The sequence below is a fragment of the Hippoglossus stenolepis genome, chromosome 7 (assembly GCF_022539355.2).
Source record: "Hippoglossus stenolepis isolate QCI-W04-F060 chromosome 7, HSTE1.2, whole genome shotgun sequence".
Lineage (NCBI taxonomy): Eukaryota > Metazoa > Chordata > Actinopteri > Pleuronectiformes > Pleuronectidae > Hippoglossus > Hippoglossus stenolepis.
The window spans coordinates 5,766,336-5,788,631 of NC_061489.1; the positions used below are offsets into that span (position 1 = coordinate 5,766,336).

At 43.9% G+C, this 22,296-nt stretch overlaps 2 long non-coding RNA genes across 3 annotated transcripts; both read left to right on the plus strand.

The window, feature by feature from the left end:
• Positions 1–929: 929 nt before the first annotated feature.
• On the plus strand, positions 930–18,780 carry LOC124852089. 2 transcript variants are annotated; one of them, XR_007032833.1, is made up of 4 exons: positions 930–969; positions 14,768–15,255; positions 15,345–15,429; positions 18,741–18,780. It is a non-coding gene; the product is annotated as an uncharacterized LOC124852089 (long non-coding RNA). The 2 variants fall into 2 exon arrangements; XR_007032832.1 differs by lacking the exon at positions 930–969 and having other exon boundaries at positions 14,658–15,255.
• Positions 18,781–19,719: 939 nt separating this feature from the next.
• LOC124852081 lies at positions 19,720–22,251 on the plus strand. The gene is made up of 3 exons (XR_007032822.1): positions 19,720–20,100; positions 20,544–21,535; positions 22,154–22,251. It is a non-coding gene; the product is annotated as an uncharacterized LOC124852081 (long non-coding RNA).
• Positions 22,252–22,296: the final 45 nt, after the last annotated feature.

Below are 22,296 nucleotides of genomic sequence, written 5' to 3' on the forward strand. Positions count from 1 at the left end.
ACAGAGCTTTTTAAATTTAACTTAAAACCTTGATAGTGTTTGTAAACATGGTCTATTGTGAAAAAGAAAGAAAGCCTCCTTTTCATGATTACGCCTGTGTACATGATGCACTGTAATAAAACAAACTGGTTAGGATTGAGGATGTTCTTACAAACTTCACTAAACTAATTCTTTAGCTACGACTCACTGCAAAGCCAAGACGTTGTTGAGTTGAGTGAAAATTAGGAAAAACAACTGTCCAATATGACTCTACTTTATTTTACACATGACTCCTTTACACTGTAAAATCAGTATATTTGTCAACTTCACGTCAGATCTAATAAACTGTCTATTTCTCACATTCAGAACATAGAATGATGAGTTCAGTCCTTTAATGTCCAAATGATTGTTCACACAACACATCCAGTTTCCTTGCTTCAAAACATAGTAAATTTGTTAGCATATTTCCCAGCATACATTGTGCACTATTTTAGGTTAACTAAATAGATTTACAAAATACAGACTCAACCCCACACTTGGATATCAGTCATAGCTGATCGATCACAAAATAATGTTGCCATGTAAGACAACTGCACTTTTGCAACATCTGATTTTGGCGATTGAGGTTGGAAAACACAGGATATACCATCAATTCTTTCTTCCTCATAAAACATTTAATATGGAAATAAAAGCCACTTTAGTGTATCTTGCCTGTCTGAGCTCATCATCAGCTGTAATTATGAGCTGTTTGACAGAGTTTTCCTCTGTTCAGCAGTTTTAAATCCATAGAAGCTCTCTGGTGAAAGAGTAAAGTGAGAAGCTGTGACTATAGTTTTACCTCCGGCACCGCTGATGTCGCCATGCTCTCAGGAGAGAGCAGTTTTCTGCTTTGAGTGAGCAGTTTCCTGCTTTGATGAGATCCAGTGTTTGTTGTTTAGAAAGCGGAACTGCTCCTGAACAGAGGCTGTGAATACACGTTCCTCTCCAGAGGTAGGTGCTATCATGATTTTTACTCGGGCCATCTTTGCTCTATTGCAGAGTGTTGGGAGGAAATAACAAATCATTATTACACCGGTGTCCGCACAAATGGCAAAACTACACACAAGTAATGAGATGGAATGAGGATGTTTCGTCTGAGGGAAGGCCAACAGCCTGAGACTGAAAGCCCTGGTGTCAGCAGATCATCCTTCAGTCACAACTCCCACTATACAGTAATGTTCTCCTGTACTCAATATCTGTGAAAATTACTGAAAGTTGTTTGTTATTATGGCTATGGTTTGTTGTGGTTTACAAAGATACTCTTTGCAAAATATGAATTTTGAAGGTCCCGGCATAAAACAATGTGAACAATTCTGTTATAAATTGACTTTGTTCACATTTTCATATTTGAGTCCAAATAATCATTTTTACAATAACAATATCAGAATACATTAAACTGTCCACATTGCCTATGCAATTGCAGGTAAAAGTGTCAAGTAAGCCATACATATGTTAATGAACTCAGTATAGTGATTAACTTGTTAAATTCTAGTTAGAGGAGCGGTTGAGTTTTTAGCTCAACTAACGAAGAAGCAGATATTCCTGTGTTAGAGAGTCAGCTATATAACTAGGTCTTAGCCCATTCAGAGCCTTGTATGAAAGGAGGAGAACCTTAAGGTCAATTCTGTGTTTAGACATTTAGACTTTGATTTATATTTAGTATTAGATTTAGATTTATATTCATATTTAGATGTAATGTTGAGATTAATATTTAGATTTAATATTTAGATTTAGGGTTAACATTGATTTTTTTGTTCTCTCATGTAACGCCCTGAGGTCGTGAGATGTCCTGAGCATAGGTGTATGTACTTTAATCTGCCGTGTCTGTTTTGTGGATCTCTCTCCCTCTGCTGTGGTGCCTGTGTGTGATGTGTTTCAGGTGTGTTTCAATCAATCAATCAATCAATCAAATTTTATTTGTATAGCCCATATTCACAAATCACAATTTGTCTCATAGGGCTTTAACATGGTGTGACATCCTCTGCCCTTAACCCTCAACAAGAGTAAGGAAAACTACTTAAAACCCTTTTAACAGGGAAAAAAAAGAACGTAGAAACCTCAGAGAGAGCCACATGTGAGGGATCCCTCTCCCAGGACGGACAGAAGTGCAATGGATGTCAAGTGTAAAGGAGAACATCAAGATAAAGGTTTTAGCAGCATTGATTAGGTAAACATTTTGAAGTATAACTGAAGGTCAGTGAATTGGTGGATTAATGTCATTAATGGTCAAGTGTCTGAGGAGAAATACTATGTATCGAGCAGTCCTGCTGCAATCATAGTCCATGGTCAGCAGCCAGCAAGATCATGATCCACCATCAAGATCGGATGCCACTATAGTCCACAGTTATTGTCCACTGCCGCCATTAGGATCCACCATCAGCTGCCACCTCGGTCGTGGTCCACTACCAGTATCTGATGCCAACACGATAAAGGATCTGCCTTTGTTATCACGATCAGCCAGCACGATGCAGAGTCCGCCATACTGGATCCACCATTACGACCTCTGATACGTGATCCACAGATCCTAATCCATGATGTGGCCACAGCCGGGCCCCTGGGTCTGCGGACAATAAGGCAAAGGGACTCCGGGAAGAAGTCAAGTCAGTAACATGTATTGATGGGATATGAATTACTTTGATGTGATAAAGATTGAGAAGAGGAAGGAGAAGCTGGAAAGAGAAGCTCCGTGTGTCATGTGTCCCCCGCCTTCTAGACCTATACAGCATAACTAAGAGCAGGTCTAGGACAAGCCTGGACCAGCTCTAACTATAAGCGTTATCAAAAAGGAAGGTTTTAAGCCTACTCTTAAACGTACAGATGGTGTCTGCCTCCCGAACTGAAAGTGGGAGATGATTCCACAGGAGAGGAGCTTGATAGCTGAAAGCTCTGGCTCCTACTCTACTTTTAGAGACTTTAGGACGACAAGTAAGCCTGAATTCTGGGAGCGCAGTGCTCTAGTGGGTTGGTAAGGTACTAACAGCTCTTTAAGATATAATGGTGCCATATTGTTAAGGGCCTTGAAGGTGAGGAGGAGAATTTTAAATTCTATTCTAGATTTAACCGGAAGCCAGTGTAGCGAGCTAATACTGAGAAATGTGCTCTCTTTTCTTGGTTCTTGTCAGGACACGTGCTGCGGCATTTTGGACAAGCTGCAGAGTCTTTAACGACTTACTGCTGGAGCCTGATAATAAGGAATTACAATAATCCAGTCTGGATGTAACAAAGGCGTGGATTAGTTTTTCTGCATCCTTTTGAGAAAGGACATGTCTGATTTTGGAGATATTACGCAAGTGAAAAAAGGCTGTCCTAGAAATTTGTTTTAAGTGAGAATTAAAGGATAAATCAGGATCAAGATCACTCCCAAGTTCCTGACTGTTTCATTGGAAGCAAGGGCAATGTCGTCTAGCGCAGCTATATCGTTAGATAATGTATCTCTAAGGTGTTTAGGGCCAAGTATTAGAACCTCTGTTTTATCTGAGTTTAATAAGAGAAAATTGCGGGTCATCCAGGTTTTTATGTCCTTGAGACATGCTTGGAGTTTAGTTATTTGATTACTTTGTTCAGGTTTTATTGACAAGTATAACTGGGTGTCATCCGCATAGCAGTGGAAATTTACCGAGTGTGTCCTGATAATGTTTCCAAGTGGAAGCATATATAATGAGAATAAAATTGGGCCGAGCACAGAGCCTTGTGGAACACCATGGTTAACTTTGGTGCGCACAGATGACTCATCATTAATTTGCACGAATTGGGAGCGGTCTGAGAAATAGGATTTAAACCATTTTAGGGCGGTTCCTTTAATGCTAATTAACTGTTCTAGTCTCTGTAATAAAATATTATGGTCAATTGTGTCAAATGCTGCACTAAGATCTAACAGAACGAGGACAGACACAAACCCCTGATCTGAAGCTATTAGAAGATCATTAGTGACTTTTGCCAAGGCTGTCTCTGTGCTGTGATTGGCTCTAAACCCTGACTGAAAGTCTTCATATATATTATTTTCCTGGAGAAACTCACACAGCTGATTGGCTACAACTTTTCTAGGATTTTAGACAGGAAGGGGAGATTAGATATCGGACGATAATTGGCTAAAACCTCTGGGTCTAAGGTGGGTTTTTGAGGAGGGGTTTGATTACAGCTATTTTAAAAGACTGTGGTACATATCCTGATGATAATGACAGATTGATTGTGTTCAGTAATGAACTGTCAATTAGGGCAGAATTTCTTTAAGTCATTTTGTAGGAATGGGGTCTGAGATACAAGTTGTTGGTTTAGAAGATGAGATTATTTTGGTCAGCTGATCGAGGCTGATCAGAGAGAAGCTGTCTAAATAATTGGTAGGATTCTTGGCCGTTTCTGAGTTTTCTATTCTTGATGGGGTATTAGTGCCAATTGAGGGCAGGAGATGGTTGATTTGATTTCTAATGGTTATAATTTTATCATTAAAGAAATTCATAAAGATATTGCTATTTAGGATCGAGGAATACTGGGTTCGGTGGAGGTGTGACTCTCAGTCAGCCTGGCTACAGTGCTGAAGAGAAACCTGGGGTTGTTTTTATTCTCTTCTATTAGTTTTGAATAGTAGGCAGCTCTTGCTTTGTGGAGGGCCTTCTTATATGCTTTAACACTGCTCTTCCAGTCTAGGAGATATTCAACACGGTTGCTGGAGCGCCACTTCCTTTCTAGTTTTCTTGATACTTGTTTTAACTCATGTGTCTTGGAATTATACCACGGAGCTAATTTACTATGTTTTATATGTTTCTTTTTTAGAGGCGCTATTGAGTCTAATGTTAGTCGTAATGACTTTACAGAGCTATCGACGAGATGGTCAATCTCAGTGGAGCTAGGGTTTTTAATGAATTTGTTGTTTATATCGACGGATAGTACGGGTTTAAATGTAATCGGAATTATTTCCTTAAATTTAGCTACAGCACTATCAGGTAAACATCTTGAAAATGAGTTCATTATTAGTGGCATATATTCTGATAGTGAAAAATCGAAGGTTATTAAATTATGGTCTGATAGAATTGGATTGCGCGGAAGTACTGTTAGATTTTCAATTTTGACACCGTATGATAATATAAGGTCAAGTGTGTGGTTACAACAATGAGTAGGTTGGTGTACACACTGACTGAAACCAATTGAGTCTAATTGCGAAATAAATGCTACGCTAAGGCTATCTTTATTATTGTCAACATGAATATTAAAGTCACCAACAATAATAATTTTATCGGTCTTTAGGACTAGGTTTGATAAAAACTCAGGGAATTCTGTTAAAAATTCAGTATAAGCCCCAGGGGCACGGTAAACTACAGCAAATATGATTGGCTGTTGGTGTTTCTTGATTGACGTGGAAGACTAAGAACAAGACATTCAAATGAGTTGTAGCTTAGTTTAGGTTTAGGATTAATTAATAGACTGGAGTTAAAAATAGCAGCAACTCCACCTCCTCGACCAAATTCTCTGGGAACGTGTGTATTTACATGACTGGGGGGAGTAGATTCATTTAGACTGACATATTCATCAGGATGCAGCCACGTCTCAGTGAGGGACAATAAATCTATTTTATGATCTGAGACTAGTTCATTAACTAAAATAGCCTTTGATGACAATGATCTTATGTTTAACAGACCACATTTAAAAGTCTTTATTTCCTGAGTTGTTGCAGAGGTTGTGTTAATTTGTATTAGATTTTTGTGTGGAATTCTCCCTCTGTTATTGTTTGATTTAAATAATGTAACGGGACGGTGGACAGACACAATCTCTATGGGTTTGTGGTTGTGTGACTGATCCAGAGGGAGCGCAGAGACGTGTTTAGCACTGCAGCTCTGCGTCCTGGTCCCAACTCTGGGTTGTCATTTAATAGACTGGGTAATATTCCTAGATAAGAGAGATGCTCCATCCCAAGTGGGATGAACGCCGTCTCTCCTAACAAGACCAGGTTTCCTCCAAAAAGTTTGCCAATTATCTACAAAGCCCACACCGTTTACAGGACACCACCTCGACAGCCAGCGGTTAAAAGACAACATGCGGCTAAACATGTCATCACCTGTTGTGTTAGGGAGAGGGCCAGAGAAAATTACTGTGTCCGACATCGTTTTTGCGAAAGCACACACCGACTCCACATTAACTTTAGTGACCTCCGACATACGAAGCCGGGAGTCGTTGCTGCCGACGTGAATTACGATCTTACTGTATTTACGTTTAGTTTTAGCCAGCAGCTTCAGTTTGGATTCGATGTCGCCGGCTCTGGCCCCTGGAATACAATTGACTATGGTCGCTGGTGTCGCTAACCTCACGTTTCTCAGAACCGAGTCACCAATGACCAGAGTTTGCTTCTCAACGGGTGCGTCGCTGAGTGGAGAAAATCTATTTGAAATGTGAGCTGGTGGGTCTTTAATCGTGGGCTTTTTAAGGGTAGCACTATGCCCCCTCCGGACAGTCACCCAGCCGCCCTGGGCTCCCGGCTGCACGGGACAAGTCGAGGGACTGCTAGCGGAAGCTAAGCTAAGTGGCTCCGCGGCGGCTAGCGGGGGCTGGCTAACTACAGCTAACGGAGGTTCTAAGCAGCGGAGCCGAGCTTCTAAGTCGCTAAGCCTCGCCTCCATCGCTACCAATACACTACATTTATTACATGTACCACTACTGTTAAAGGAGGCAGAGGAGTAAGTAAACATGAGACACTCGGAGCAAGAGAGAGCAGGGGAGCGAGAGGGAGAGAGAGATGCCATCGCTTCTATATTAGACTACGAGGGTGAGCTCAAACAGAAGAATCCGGTGACACGCTGATGTAAGTACACAGAATCACTAAGCACCAAAGAGTAGGAGTTGGTATGTGTTGATGTTTAACTATAGACTTAGCCGTAGTGATATAGAGAAATATCTGTGTTAGCAGAGGAGCTAGTTCAGAGACAGCGACCACCACCAGCGGCAGGAAAACAGGAAATGACGCGACTCGCTTACCGTAGTACGTAGAATAGACCGCCCAAATCACACAGGGGGGTGCACCTGGATTGTTTGGCTCAATGACTGACTGAGTGGATGATTGACTGTAGTGTAAGTGTGTAGGTTTGTATCCAGGCAGCTTGTTTTCCTGTTTTTTGATTAAGAGTTAGGTCAATAACTTTTCCTTTGGTTTCTTTAATTTGACTAGGTAAGTTTAGGCTGATCGCCTTAAGGTTGTTGTTGTTTGTTGTTTTACTGTTGGTCCACCCTGAAGCAAAAAGAGTTTTAATAAACCTTTAAACGGGCTGTAATAATTTGTTGCTGGTGGTTCTTGGGAGCTGGAAGAGGGGAGACTCATTCATCATGTTGTGACTGGGTTTTCTCCAGGGTTGGGTTGTAACACTCATCTTGGTAAGTCAGCACATAGATTTATAATAGTGCCTTGGAATGACAGCAGTGCAAATACCAAACAAAAAAACCTTTGTGTATTATGTATTGTGAGTTGTGCAACAGCCCTAACTAAAGAGGCTGTACGTGTATTTGGCTAACTCCTACCAGATTTAGGAGGGTTTAGGTCTGGGAAATTTAGGGATCCAAAATGGAGCGACGCGGCGAGCTAGTTCTGTTTCAATCGTGTGACACTCATCATGTGACACACTTCATGTGACATACATCATGTGACATACTTCACTCGCCACTACCATCTACAGTACTCATCCACCTCATTAGGCGGTCTATTAAGCAGAGGGAATTCCCATCCCTCTCTCTGCTTCCTAACTACTACGCAGTATCACAGACAATTGTCTCAGCGTTTCAGCATACTTACTTATGAGATTGTTATCCTACCTCCTGGTTCTGTCGATCGCCATGTCTCTTGCCATCTCTGATTCTGAGAATGAGGCTCAGTCCTCAGAGGAAGACGTCGGACTCATCCCTGAAACCCAGGGTCCCTCCGTCGAGGTTCAATCCGAGAACGATTCTGACACCCAACGTCAGCGTCGAAGCTCCCGCGTCACCCGCAAACGTCTCGCCGGGTGGCCCATTCACCGCATTTTGGAAGAATTGTATGTTCGTAAGATTTCAGTTCCAGCTGGCCTCAACCACGAGGAACTCTTCGATTACCTTTTGACTCAAGATAATCCGACTGATGACGCACACCGCAGCTCAAACGCCGACAATCCAGTCAGCGCTCCTCCAAAAGGTAAAGGCAAAGCTCCAGCAAAGAAGCGCGGTGCTCCACCATCCTCTCTTTAAACCGCCGACAATATACCATCAAAAAAGCAGAAGACACCAGAACACGGTCCATCCGCCGAAGCATCCATCCTGTCCACTCTACGAGAAATTAAATCGTCTCTAAAGTTATAAATACAAGAATTCAAACTTTAGAAGTAAACGTCGCCTTCCCCATGGGCAATGCAAATAATCCCGGACCATCCTCGGCTACTTCCTGGCCGCGCAAGCGTGCATACTTCCGACTGACGTCACACCTCAAAGGACATTAGGAACTGCAGTTCCAGCCCCAACCGTGGGCACCAGGTTCTTCCCTCCAGCAGCAGCAATTTCTGATTCCTCAGGAACCACATTCTAACAGGCCATGATGTTAATCTTGTGAAGATAATATTATCTGGTTGGAAACTGCTGATAAGAGATATGTGGATTTGGGAGTTTTCCGTTGTTTTAAAAGACAGCGACCCCAGACTGTCAAAAACACTACCTTGGCTGAATTTAACGTTGCCTTCGGTGTCTTCAGAGACACTATATGTGAGGTTTATCCACTACGCAGAGAGGAACTTGATACCTATCTAGCCATTATTTCAGACCTCGCACTCTCATACGGTGGATCACTGTTCTATGAATACCATAAATCCTTCTCCGCGAAAGCTGCCATGTACATTCAGAAATTTAATCAGCAATTAAATTGGTCTGTAGTCGATCTGGCCCTAATCAGCCGTCATTTTACCGCCAGAAAATCCTAGCCTGCTCCATCTGCGGTTCTCCTCCCACACCACCTCACCCTGTCCAAGAACTGCGATACAAGAATTGTCTTCCTCAAGATCTCAGCCTCAGGCCAAACATCCAGCGTCCACTTCATTTATCCATCCTTCACAGCGACAGGTACAATTCTCAGGCTTAAATTTAGCAACTTGCAATAACTTCAATGAGAATGTTTGTACATATCCAAACTGTAAATTCATGCATATATGTAGTCGGTGTGCAGACAGTCACCCACGTTCTGTGTGTCCCAGGAGGCTCCGTCCTGCAAAATCGGGGAAATAAAAATGAAGCATCCATCAACTCCTGTGAACGTCCCTGCTCTCTCTAAGGCTCTGTCAAAACACCCGAGTAGAGGATTTGTTAATTACCTAATCACCGGCTTGGTCCAAGGATTTTTAGCAGGTTTATGCTGGCTCCCCAAAGTGACCCATGTCTGTAAAAACTTGCAATCTGCATGCAAAGAGCCAGAAGTGGTAGAAGAACTCCTATTAAAAGAGATTAAAAAGGATATATGATAGGTCCACTGTCAAAACTCCCCTTTCCCATCTTCAGAGTAAGCCCCATAGGGGTCGCCACCAGGAAATATCTCATCATCGACCTCTCAGCTCCTCACAATTCTACAATTCCCAGTATAAACAGCCTAATTCCCAAAGAACCCTTTTCTTTATTCTACGCTTCCATCAACAACGCAATACAGATGATTAAGTTAGCAGGTGCATGGCTAGGAAAGGCCGACATTACCGATGCCTTCAAAGTCCTTCCACTTCACCCCTCTCAATGGAACCTTTTTTGTATTAAATGGAATTCAAAGTTTTATTATTCCGTCAAATTGACATTCGGTTGCCGCAGTAGCCCCTCCATTTTTAACACTCTCTCAGAAGCACTATGCTGGATTCTTTACAACTCGTACAAACTCCCGTTCGTCCTACATCTTTTGGACGATTTCCTAGTCATAGACTTTCCCTCATCACCACCAGCTCGCAACATCTCTGCAATTAGGAACCTTTTCAGCGAGTTAGGTGTTCCTCTCTCAGAAGAGAAAACAATAGGCCCGTCCACCCGCCTGGATTTTCTCGGTATAACCCTTGACAGCTTACTCATGCAAGCATCTCTGCCACAAGACAAATTGTCTCGCATCAGAGCAGCTATTAAAATCCGGTCGACTAATGCCATTATCACTAAAAGAGATCTTTTATCTCTGTTAGGCCACCTCAATTTCGCGATGCGCATAATTCCACATGGTCGCTCGTTCATATCCCGCTTAATAGAATTGGCTTATTCCGTCCAAAATCGAAATGATCCAGTGGTTCTAGATGAAGGTTGTCAAGCAGATCTGCGCTTCTGGTCCTTGTTATGCTAAGAATGGAATGGTATTTCATTCTTTTATAATGACTTCGTGGAATCTTCAGATTCCATCCAGTTCTTTACCGATGCCGCCCTTCTGTTGGTTTTGGGGGATTTTATAATAATGAATGGTTCGCAGATGTCTGGCCAACTGAAATCCATCGCCTCAATGACGAATCCAAATCCACAGCCCTTTATGAGCTCTACTCCATCGTCGTGGCTTGCACTCTGTGGGGAAAAAGTTGGGCTACGAAACAAATTACCGTGTTCTGTGACAATGCAGCAACGGTAGAAATCATCAATAACGGCCGCTCAAAAACATCGATAATAAATAATCTCATGCGACGTTTAACCTGGTTGAGCGTTCTCAATAACTTCATTCTTCGAGCTAGCTATATTCCTGGGCACCAAAATCGTGTAGCTGACGCTCTTTCTCGTTTCAAATTTCAGGAATTCAAAGCAATTTGTCCCCAGGCCAAGCCCTCCAGCATTCCATGCCCTCCGTTCAATCAGATGATCATCATTTGAACACGTCCAAGCCCCTGCAGGATCTGCTGCACACTGCCTCGAAATACATGAGACTCGGTTTAGCCAAAAGCACTATTAAAACATATGACTCAGCTTGGTTTTTCTACTCTTCCTTTTGCGCCAGCCTCCTCATCAGTCCTCTACCAACAAAAATTTCGGTAGTTTGTGCTTTCATCGTGTACTCATTTGAATCCCGCAATCTGAAAGCACAAAGTATTAAAGCTATGCTAGCAGGCATTCAGTTTCAAATGAGATGTCAAGATCCAGCCTCCCAAAGTCTCCTCACGAATCCCTCCATCCAGCTGATCCTCAATGGCCTTAAAAAGGCACGTCCTCCAGGCAAAGACCAAAGACTTCCCCTCACTATTGCACTGGTGCACAAATTGGTATTAAGGTTAAGACAGGGTTGTTTTTCACCGTACTTCGATTCGATGCTGGAAACTGTCCTATTGATGGCTTTCTTTGGGTTTCTAAGGTGTGGTGAATACACTACAAGGTCTCTTGCCTTTGATCCCCAGCATGACCTCACTCTTTCTGATGTAACACTAGAAGAGCACATGTACTCAGTGTATTTAAAACACTCCAAAACGGATAGATTTAGTCAAGGCACTCTAATTTACATTGCAACATACACTTCTCTTCCATGACAAAATTTCTGCATCACCTTCCAAACCCATCGATTGGCACCTCTCTTCACCATCGATGGCCGCAAACCCATGAGAGATCCTGGTTTTCTACTATGCTTCATGATCTGGTCGGAGCTGTGGCCTACCACCCGAACATTACTCTCCTCACTCATTAAGAATTGGTGCAGCGACGACTGCAGCTCTACATCTGCCTGCCGCCACTCTTAAATCCCTGGGCCGCTGGTCATCCTCTGCATACCAACGCTACGTCAGGTTCCATAAGGAGGACATTCTGCATGCCCAAAAGATCATGAGTTCCTGCCCCTTGAGCCTGAATAAAGTGTATATCTGTTCCGATGTAAAATTCTATTCATTGCAAATCTGGTGGTTGCTGGGATTAGAGCATTCGATCCGCTGGTTATTCACTGTGACATGCTTCCGAGGATCCACATTCACATGGTAGTACATTCCTCTAACCTTATGCAGTGTCACTAAGTAGTATATTCTCCCGCGAGCCAATGCGCCAACGGAGAATAGCCACGCCGCGGCGGCGATGGCGCACATATCAGTCTCACTAGGTAGAATATTCTCCTGCCGGCCAATGCGCCTACGGAGAATGGCCACACCGCGGCGGTGAATGGCGCACATAACAGTTTTCACTAGGTAGTATATTCTCCCGCAGGCCAATGCGCCTACGGAGAATGGCCACACCGCGGCGGTGAATGGCGCACATAACAGTTTTCACTAGGTAGTATATTCTCCTGCCGGCCAATGCGCCTACGGAGAATGGCCACACCGCGGCGGTGAATGGCGCACATAACAGTTTTCACTAGGTAGTATATTCTCCCGCAGGCCAATGCGCCTACGGAGAATGGCCAACCCGGCGGTGAATGGCGCACATAACAATTTTCACTAGGTAGTATATTCTCCCGCAGGCCAATGCGCCAACGGAGAATGGCCACACCGCGGCGGTGAATGGCGCACATATCAGTCTCACTAGGTAGAATATTCTCCCGTGAGCCAATGCGCCAATGGAGAATGGCCACCTGTGCGGCGAATAGCACACACATAGCAGATACCGATCCAACCATCAGGCTCCGAATTTGCGCAGTTTTGGGGGTTACAGTATTAGCTCATCACTCCCATCATTCCTGTGTATCATATGGGGAGTGATTAAGACGCCAAACACTAAACCTGTTCTACTGTTGAATAAACATTCAAACGTGAGTTGTCTGACTGAAATGGAGCGACGCCGGCGAGCTAGTTCTGGCAGGCAACTCAAGCTGCGCTGTTTCAATCGTGTGACACTCATCATGTGACATACACCATGTGACACACTTCATGTGACATACATCATGTGACATACTTCACTCGCCACTACCATCTAGGGTACTCATCCACCTCATTAGGCGGTCTATTTAAGCAGAGGAATTCCCATCCCTCTCTCTGCTTCCTAACTACTACGCAGTATCACAGACAATTGTCTCAGCCCCTCCACCACCCCAGAATCCACCTGTACGCTCCGACGGGGGTTACAGTATTAGCTCATCACTCCCATCATTCCTGTGTATCATATGGGGGAGTGATTAAGTCGAAGCCTAGACGCCAAACACTAAACCTGTTCTACTGTTGAATAAACATTCAAACGTGAGTTGTCTGACTGAACTGTTAAAAATACAAGATTTGCATTTTTATATCAAAATGGGAATCTTGCAATTTTAACTAGTGCACCTATAAAATGCATGTCAGGTAAAATCTAGTCCATTCCAAACAGGCAAGTTTGTTAGAACAAGCAGCAGACCTAATAACAGGCTTTACAAACTGATGCTCATCATTCATAGTAGACACAGGGAGTTATGAAGAATACACACGCGTGGCCAGTGTCGTGTTCTTTTATCCCGAGATATGAGAAGAGCTGGTCTCGGTTTGGTTCAACAAGTATTTATTCAGAAGCAATGAAAAGGTACAGCATAGCTATGTGCACATATACACAATACACAGCCTCGGCTTTCTAGTAGCACGGGGTAGTCAAGAGTCGCCCTGAACGGACGGCGGGTACAGTACTTATAATAGTAGGTATAACTTCATTGGTCAATAACGAGGGGAGTCACCATGGTTCAGACCTTGGCTCTCCCTTGCTGGTGCGCAGGCATGGTCCCATCCTCTTGGCCCTGGAGTCTGCGAATGATGAGGAGCCGCTCCCAGGTTCGCCCTCCTGTGACAGTAGCTGGGAAAATCTTCACATTCTGACAGTGTTTGGTTTCATGTTTTACAGACAGGCCTTCAGCTGAAGCCTTGTGGGTCTTCAGTATTTTTGCAGATATGGTGTTGTTATTCATTGGAGTGAGAAACCTTGTTCCTGTGTTATCGGCTGTATGTTCTGTGTGCGTAAGCATGCGCATTTTTAGACAAAACAACGCCTTTCCTATCTGTCCTTCAGAACGTAGTGGCAGCGGCTTGAATTCTTTCTCAGGGTAGGTCACAGTTTCTTATGAAAACAGTGCATTCATGTATGTGTGATGTTTGAATAAAGCTAATGGAGTTTAGGCTGTAATATAGTAAGTTAGGTATGAGAACAAGTTAAAGTACAGTGTATTGTATGCCACAGATGTACAGTCTCCACAACAGGCATTATCAGACAGGTGCGAGACTGAACTGCGATGTGACACACACACACACACACCAACCAACTTCAAGATTAAAACCAGCCAGCAACGGCTACTAACAGTCACTATGTGAAGGCCACACATTCTCCCACATATTCAGCCCAAACTGCCCTGCCCCCACCCCTGTCTAACATACTGCATTTGTTTAGAGTTCAGTTTCATTGCCATCTTCACAGACACACACACATTAATTCTTTCTGTTAAGGTACAAACATGGTGCGCGTAAAATCGATTCTTTTTGGGGCTATAGTGTCTAATTATATTATTAAAATCCTAACACCAGCTCCACGCAAAGAGCTTTCTTGATGCTGATGATCATTACAAAGCGCACACACCAAACACGTGTCATATGAAAACATCCCTCACAAGTTGGTGAACGTGCTTTTATTGTATGGGTTAAGCTTCATGTGTCCTCTGTTAAGACTAAAATCTATGTTTTCCTTTGAATATTGTTAAGACTAAAATCTATGTTTTCCTTTGAATATTTATTAAGACTAAAATCTATGTTTTCCTTTGAATATTGTTAAGACTAAAATCTATGTTTTCCTTTGAATATTTGTTAAGACTAAAATCTATGTTTTCCTTTGAATATGTGTCTGTGAAGATGGCAATGAAACTGAACTCTAAACAAATGCAGTATGTTAGACAGGGGTGGGGGCAGCCTCGTGAATGAAGCGTCTGTCTCCGCAGACATGAAACTACCGCCTCGTGTCTTGCTGAAGTCGACACAACACTGTTTCCCTGGAGGAGAGGATGAGTGCGTTGAAAAGTAAAGCCGCGGGCCCAGTGTGGACGAGTCGAGGCGGAGAAGAGGGGCGCACAATCCCAACATTATGGTAAGAGCTAAACTACAGAGAGAAGCCATTGCTAACTGCTAAGTAACTCTTAGATCTGAATAGCGTGTTAACAACTGTGGGATTAGCAAGAAAGTTGCTAAAAGAAGAAGAGAGCATCAAGTGCTTGAGCAGAACTAGTGCATGTTTAAATATGTACGAACTGCTTAAACTTAAGAGTTTGTTCTCGTTAAGTTTTTCATCATAAACGTAACTTTTTGTCCGGTTGTATTTTATAGGAAACAGCCCGTCTCTTCACACCTCTGAGGCAAATGGCCGGCGCCACGAACCGGAGCGAGGGTAAGATTAAAGAAGAGACGTGCTGTGCTGTATAAAATACATTGTATACGTTACTTTATCTGATCCACTTCATCATTGTGTTTTCACAGCCTGAGCCCCCACAACGAGGCAGTCACTGCACATTAGGCCGAGACTTAGTCCGGATTTTCAGTGTGGAAAATGACGCCATTGTATGTAAGTAACTGTTTAGTAAAAGTGTTTTTACTGTGGATCTTCCAACGGTGATGTAGAATCTGAATCAGAATCAGAATCAGAAGTATTTATTGCCAAGTAGGTTTACACCTACCTGGAATTTGCCTTGGTATATAGGTGCATACAAGGAACATAAAACATAAAAACACAATAAGTACTACACACATGAAAAAAAAACAAATATAAAATAAAAGATATATATATAAAAAAAAAATATATATATATATATAAAATAAAGTAAATGCAAAATGCAAAACAGGAGTGCAATGAGAATGTGCAATGTGCAGTTTAATGTGTGTTAATGTAACACAGACTTGAGGTGGGGGCGGGTTAAGGGTCCAAGTCAGGTGGGGTCCCGGCCTTGTTGATAAGACCAACTGCAGCCGGGAAGAAGCTGGTCTTGTGGCGTGAGGTTTTGGTCCTGATGGACCGCAGCCTCCTGCCGGAGGAAGTACCTCAAAGAGTTTGTGACCCAGGTGGGAAGGATCGGCCACAATCTTACCTGCCCGCCTCAGGGTCCTAGAGGCAAACAGGTCCTGTAGAGATGGCAGATTGCAGCCAATCACCTTCTCAGCAGAACGGATGATACGCTGCAGTCTGCCTTTGTCATTGGCAGTGGCAGCAGCGTACCAGATGGTGATGGAGGAGGTGAGGATGGACTCGATGATGCAGGTGTAGAAGTGCACCATCATTGTCTTTGGCAGGTTGAACTTCTTCAGCTGCCGCAGAAGTACATCCTCTGTTGAGCTCTTTTGGTGAGGAGCTGATGTTCAGCTCCCACTTGAGGTCCTGGGAGATGATGGTGCCCAGGAAGCGGAAGGACTCCGCGTGTCGACTGGGGAGTCTCAGGGTGATGGGGGTGGGTGGGGCTGGGTTCCTTCTAAAGTCTACAACCATCTCCACTGTTTTCAGAGCATTTAGCTCCAGGTTGTTCTGACCACACCAGGTCACCAGATGGTCAATCTCCCACCTGTAGGCGGACTCGTCCCCAGCAGAGATGAGCCCAATGAGGGTGGTGTCGTCCGCGAACTTAAGGAGTTTGACGGACTGATGACTGGAGGTGCAGCTGTTGGTATACAGGAGAAGAGTAGAGGGAAAGAACACAGCCTTGAGGGAACCGGTGCTTATGGTCCTGGAATCAGAGACATGCTTCCCCAGCCTCACGTGTTGCCTCCTGTCAGACAGGAAGTCTGTGATCCACCTGCAGGTGGAGTCAGGCACACTCAGCTGGGAGAGCTTGTCCTGTAGCAGAGCCGGAATGATGGTGTTGAAGGCAGAGCTGAAGTCCACAAACAGGATCCTGGCGTAGGTTCCTGAGGAGTCCAGGTGCTGGAGGATGAAGTGAAGGGCCATGTTTACTGCATCGTCTACAGACCTGTTGGCTCTGTAGGCAAACTGCAGGGGGTCCAGGAGAGGGTCAGTGATGGCTTTGAGGTGGAGCAGCACAAGGCGCTCAAATGCCTTCATCACCACAGAGGTCAGGGCGACGGGTCTGTAGTCATTGAGTCCAGTGATCTTAGTTTTTTTGGGGACAGGGATGATGGTGGAGGTCTTGAAGCAGGCTGGTACGTGGCATGTCTCCAGTGAGGTGTTAAAAATGGCTGTGAACACCGGAGACAGCTGATCAGCACAGTGCTTCAGGATTGATGGAGAGACAGAGTCTGGCCCGGCTGCTTTGCGGGGGTTCTGTCTCCTGAAGAGTCTGTTGACGTCCCTCTCCAGGATGGAGAGAGTCGTCACTGTGGAAGGGAGGAGGGAGGGGGCTCTGAGGTGGGCAGTTGTGGAAAGGCACAGGCCTTTGCTATGGTGGGGGAGGTGTAGTTGATGGGCTGGAGGATGGTGTTACGGGGATGGTGTTCAAGCAACAGTAAAACTCATTCAAGTCGTTGGCCAGGCGTGGGTTGTTAGTGGAGTGGGGGTTCTAGGCTTACAATTTGTAATCTGCCTAAGCCCTTTCCAGACAGAGGCAGAGTCATTGGCTGAGAACTGGTGTTGGAGTTTCTCAGAGTACAGACGTTTAGCTTCTCTCACCTCCTTGCTAAACCTGTATTTCGACTCTATAAACCTGTCTCTGTCCCCACTCCTGAACGCTTCTTCCTTCTCCAACCTTAACTTTTTGAGTTTGGCTGTGAACCAGGGTTTGTCATTGTTGTAACACACCCTGGTGCGTGATGGAACACAGCTGTCCTCGCAGAAGCTGATATAAGAAGTCACAGCCTCTGTGTACTCGTCCAGACTGTTTGTAGCAGTCCTGAAAACCTCCCAATCTGTACAGTCCAAGCACGCCTGAAGATCCTCCACAGCTTCACTGGTCCACTGCTTTGAAGTCCTCACAACAGGTTTGCAGAGTTTTAGTTTCTGCCTGTATGCAGGAATCAAATGGACCATGACGTGGTCCAGAGTCCCAGTGCAGCCCGGGGGCGGCGTGATAGGCACTGCTTACTGTGGTGTAACAGTGATCCAGAATGTTCTCCTCTCTGGTCGGACATTTAATAAATTGTTTATATTTGGGGAGTTCGCGGGTGAGATTTCCTTTGTTAAAGTCGCCGAGGACAATAACTAAGGAGTCCGGTTAGTACTGTTCCACACACAGTATCTGGTCGGCGAGCATGCGTTGTGCCTCTTGCACGTTGGCTTGCGGTGGAATGTAAACACCGACCAGAATGAATGAAACAAACTCACGGGGGAGTAGTAGAAGGGTTTGCATTTGATAAAAAATATTCCAGATCAGGAGAACAGTGCTGTTGAATCACTGTCACATCATTGCACCAGCCGCAGTTAGTGTAGAAGCAGATTCCTCCACCTTTCGTCTTGCCGGAGAGTTCCGTGTGGCGGTCCGCTCTGAAAAGTTGGAAGCCAGCCAACTGCAGCGCAGAGTCCGTATCGAATCACACAGCCACGCTCCGTGAAGCACAGAACGGAAGATGAGGAGAAGTCTCTGTTCTTACCAACTAATAGCTGGATTTCGTCCAGCTTGTTGCACAGTGAGCGCACGTTGGAGAGGAATATACCTGGTAGCGGTGTCCGAAGTCCCGCCGGCGGAGACGCATAATCGACAGCACGTTACCTCTCCTTCGCTTCACTGTATGTACTAAGGTGAGGGCGCCTTTACCAGAATATCCAAAATTTCAACAGATGAGGCAATGAAAGTCGGAAATATATTCTCAGGAGTTGTGACCCTGATGTTCATGAGCATTTCTCTGGTGAAAGAGCTCCCGGTTTTAGGCAAAAACCGAGGCAGGACTATTTCCGTTTATTAATAATATACTCATGTTACTCATGTTGTTTTCCAGCTGCCTGTACTATGCCGTACTAAGACGTTCTATGAGCCAGTATGAAGGAACTTCCTGTACATCCAACCGGACCTTGCAGCTCTTGCAGCAGAATTGAGAAGTCCAGGAGTCGACAGAGAAGAAAGAGGGTAAGATTAAATTCATTAGATTCATAATTTTTCAGTTACATGTATAGGTGTATGTTGTCATTGAACTGTGCTAATTGTACTGATTGTGTTTACAGCTGATTGAAGCGGGACAGATGACATGGATCCATCCTTCCACAGCCAGGAGCTCACCGACCTGTGTGCCACACTTCAAATAAGACTAGAAGCTACACTGAATCTCACAGCTACACATCATAGACGTCTACACACTGGGGCAGATTCGGACAGAGTCCCACAAAGAACTTATGACCCAGAGGCGGCAAAGAGACATGTCAAGCTTCACCTGATTAGTTTTATCACTGGCTAGGCCAGTTGTGTTTTTGCAATATTTGTGCTGTTTGTAAAAAAAGCTTTGACTCAACATCAATCAATCAAATTGTATTTGTATAGCCCATATTCACAAATCACAATTTGTCTCATAGAGCTTTAACACATACAAAACCACTTTTCCCAAACACGTTACTGTTGCATAGCCAGCAGGAGATCCTACACCTGTGACGTGATTTTGGTGAGAATATACAGTATTACAGTGAAGTTATTGAATATTTTTCATAATAAATATTTCCCAAAATTATGCTAAATCACTTTTCCCAAACTTAGTACTGTATAATAGCCAGCAGGACTGCCTGGACCTGTGACGTGATTTTGGTGAGAATATATAGTATTACAGTGAAGTTATTGAATAATATATCCCAAACTTATGCAAAATATATTTTTCGAAATTAAATACTGTAGCATAGCCAGCAGGAGACCCTGGACCTGTGACATGATTTTGGTGAGAATATACAGTATTACAGTGAAGTTATTGAATATTTGTGTAATATCTCTTTTCGGTGTTGCACTTTGTAGACGGTCCCTGCGCACTCGTCTCACAGCAGGCTGTACATAGACACCAATGTCCTGTGAGGATGACTCATACTGACGATAACTGTCCTGTAGCCCGTTGTCCACCTTACTACGGTGGGAATTATGCAGCGTTTGTGCTTTAACATCGTTTCGCTTTTGACTTATTGATCCGGGAAGTCCGAATCTGTGAATATCTTTCCAACTTTACTGAACTCGCTGCGCCATCATGAAAAACTGCGAATCGGTGAATATGTTTCCAACTTCCCGAAGTCTTACTGATCCTGGAAGTAACACCTTCCCTTTGCTGTGAAGTGAAAACTAACTGCCTATAGACGGAACCTGCAGAAGGTCTTATCGTATTAACGACGGTAAGCAGACTGAATTTCTATATAACCTCTGAATGTTGTATAATAAAGAGCAGGAGTGAACCAGTAGATTGTTAAGATGTCGCAGATAAATCGGCCCCATATGTTTTCTGGAACTGAAACAGTGCAACAGATAGTGTGTTGTCTTCTATGACGTGTCCCTTAAACATCTCATTACATTACATTTCATTTAACTGACGCTTTTAATCCAAAGCGACTTCCAATAAGTGCTTTCAACCTTGAGGGTTCAAACCCTGAACGTCTCATGTTTCTGTGGTGAAAACTGTTTTATTAAAGACAAGAGAGCTGCAGGTTTCAACAGCCACCTGAGAATTAGAGATCAGCTATCTGTTTGCTGTGTACTGGTGTTATCATGGAAGTTTCAATGTCAGACAACTGCTGTGAACATGGTCTGTGTTTGAGTTGTGTTCAACTTTCACTTTCAGATATCGATGAAGAAGGGTGGAGTCTGAATATACGTGAACACACCCCCACCTCTGAACAAGTCAGAAGTTTGGTGAAAACTCTTGGTAAAATCACTCGTCCACTTCCTGCACTCATCATGTGATCAGTTATCATGTCAGAAAAACAACAACATCTGCTCACATATCAAACCAACTCTTAGCTGTGTGAGCGTGGTGTGTTACAGTATCTTGTAACAGCCAACAACACATGTAGGTTACACCCTTATATCAAATCCACTGGATCTCACTGAACCGTGGAAACGTCTGCGAACTTTGAAAGGGAACAGAAATAAGCATGAACTTAGAACTGTGAGCAGAGCAATGGGCTGTAAAAGCTGAGCTGACTCCAGTGCTAGGTTTACTGATTAATGTTATCTGCCTGTGAAGACACTGAGTCATCCAGATCATGGTATATCCAAGTGCTAGAAAACAGGTCAACTGGACTTGGTTAAGTTTCCTCCAGGTTACCTGAGAGGCTGGACCCACCTTGCTGTTGGTTTCACTGGGAGTTGTTGACAGTCGTTGAGAGTTGTTGACACACCTGCCCCCTGTGGGTCATGTGTCCTAATGTGTGAATTGCAGTGAAACTTCCTGGGGATGGAAGTCAGGACTCTGTTGTATGTGGCTGAAAGGTTGTGTCTTAACCCTCCTCCTCTCTTCAGAGATGTTTTTCCTAGTTTGACGTAGATGGCTTCCTTCACTCCTCTTTCAAAACATCTGTCTTTCCTGGCCAAAATGTGGACTTTGTTGTCTTCAAATGAACGTCCATTGTCCTTTAGATGTAGGCAGACTGCTGAGTCCTGACCTGAGTCACCAGCTCTCCTGTGCTCTGCCATGCGTTAATGAAGAGGTTGTTTAGTTTCCCCAATGTACAGGTCTGATCTCAGTGATGGTGACTTCAGCTCAAGGAAACTGCCAACCTGCCGTTCAACATGAATTTGAGAAGTAAACATTTGGAGGCTGCATCTTTGTTGGTAAAGTTGCGTCACACTGCTCCTCGTCACCTACAGTTCTGCTCCTCTTTCCTCTCTCTGTCACTTATTAGCTGTTTTGTAGACATGTCCTGTGGAGGATCTCCGGAGAATTGGGGACCTGAATTTCTCTGCAGTTTTCCTTTCATACATGCACAACGCAGCAGGAGATTCTCCGCTCAGACAAGTTCACAACAATTACAAATTCTCTGAGGGAGTCAAGTGAGGGGGGGTGCAGCAGGCAGAGGCAGGATGTGACGTATTAATCCCTCTGTGGAGATCACATGATTTTGTTTACAGCACATTCGCACTGCTGTCGGCTCTTATCACAACAAACACTTATGACATCTTTGTCGGTGACAGAACTTTTTCACCCAGAGATATTTGTTTTTCTTTTTGTTTTATTCATTTTTCCAACTGCATAATTGATTGATGAAAGAATAAATATTTGGTCGTTTTAGTGTCCAGTCGTCTCCTCTCCTCTCGTCTCGTCTCGTCTCCTCTCGTCTCCTCTCCTCTCCTCTCCTCTCCTCTCCTCTCCTCTCCTCTCTCAGTTATTGACCGTGTCAACATGTCAACCAAGTTTAACTAAGATGAAAACCTTTGCCCTACCCTTCACAGATATGTTTGGTCAAAGTCTTCTGTGTGAATACGCTGACTTGTCATCCAACTGAGTATCAGATAGGGAATGAATGCTGTCCTCTTTGTCCATCTGGTAAGATCCTGAACGAGAAGAATAGCATTGAATGTTTTTTAATGTTTTG